The sequence below is a fragment of the Callorhinus ursinus genome, unplaced genomic scaffold (assembly GCF_003265705.2).
Source record: "Callorhinus ursinus isolate GAN/ISIS: 27379988/994484 unplaced genomic scaffold, GSC_fseal_2.0 scaffold15, whole genome shotgun sequence".
In the NCBI taxonomy this organism is placed as follows: domain Eukaryota; kingdom Metazoa; phylum Chordata; class Mammalia; order Carnivora; family Otariidae; genus Callorhinus; species Callorhinus ursinus.
The window spans coordinates 36,366,444-36,367,642 of NW_027397077.1; the positions used below are offsets into that span (position 1 = coordinate 36,366,444).

Here is a 1,199-nt window from a genome sequence, read left to right on the forward strand (position 1 = left end):
TCCACCCCTCAGTCATGTGGTTTGGATGGCAGCCCTGCTCCCATGGCTTATAGGTATTTATGTGAGTCAGGCCCAGCCAATCAACTCACCAAACCACACTGCCCATGGTGATTAGTCCTGGGTGTTCAATCAGAGCAAAACCATTGAAAACATAGAGACTAGTTTGTTTGCTTTTTTTTTTTTTTTAAGTAGGCTCCACACCCAGCGTGGAGCCCAACGCAGGGCTTGAACTCATGACCTGAGATCAAAGACCTGAGCTGAGATCAAGAGTCAGATGCTAACTGATTGAACCACTCAATCACCCCTAGTTTATTTGCTTTTTAAATTTTAATTACAAAAATTTTTCTTCCTGAATTCCCCCATTCAATCTTGGCTGCCACAATCAGAAATAAAGTGTGAGGCCACTTTTTTTTTCTTGCATCTCTAGTGGAAACTGAAGCAGCAGACAGTAACTGCTGCATGTCTGTCAGATGCATTTTAATTTTAATTTTTTTCTGAAATTATTAGGAGACATGCTGAATCTCTTTATTGAGATCACTAGCTGTAAGGATCACTTAAATCTAGGAGGCAGTGGGCACTTCCTTTGTTACCACAGGGGTTGTAAGTATCTGAAAGGATGAAGATAACACAGAGGAAAACAGATGAATACAGGGACAGATATGAAGTTCTGTGACATAGTTGGAATCTATAGATCCAAAGTACCTGAAATGGCTCCTGTTCCCTATAATTTGTGTTTAGTGTGTGTGCTCTATTACCTACAATTGAAGCGGAATTGTTTTGTTGCCTCCCCTTGAAACAAGATTGGAAATAGAGCAGTGTTTTCTCTTCAGTTTTAGATTATTATTTTACTGTTTCAGAACAGTTTCAAATTTACAAAATTTGCAATAATAAAAATAGTATGAAGAAAAATCACATATAGTTTACCCAGGTTTACCTACTTTAACACTAGCCAATTTGCTTTGTCATCTGTTCTCTCTCTCTCCCTCTCCTTCTCTTTTTCTAATATATATACATGTGTATAAATATGTAAATAATTCTGTATATACCTATATTTGTGTAAATAATTACTTTATTTAAATAATAAATAATTTGGGGTAACTTGCATATGTAGCTGTGGTCCTTTATCCCTAGATATATCAATGTACGTTTCCTAATAGTGATATCCTCTTACCACATCATGGTACTGTTATCAACTTTAC

The 1,199-nt window shown here is 36.6% G+C and overlaps 1 non-coding gene across 1 annotated transcript; it reads right to left on the reverse strand.

Moving 5' to 3' along the window:
- Positions 1 to 347: 347 nt before the first annotated feature.
- On the reverse strand, positions 348 to 476 carry LOC112834325 (small nucleolar RNA SNORA31). Its single transcript, XR_003210850.1, has one exon. It is a non-coding gene; the product is annotated as a small nucleolar RNA SNORA31 (small nucleolar RNA).
- Between the last annotated feature and the right edge of the window lie 723 nt (positions 477 to 1,199).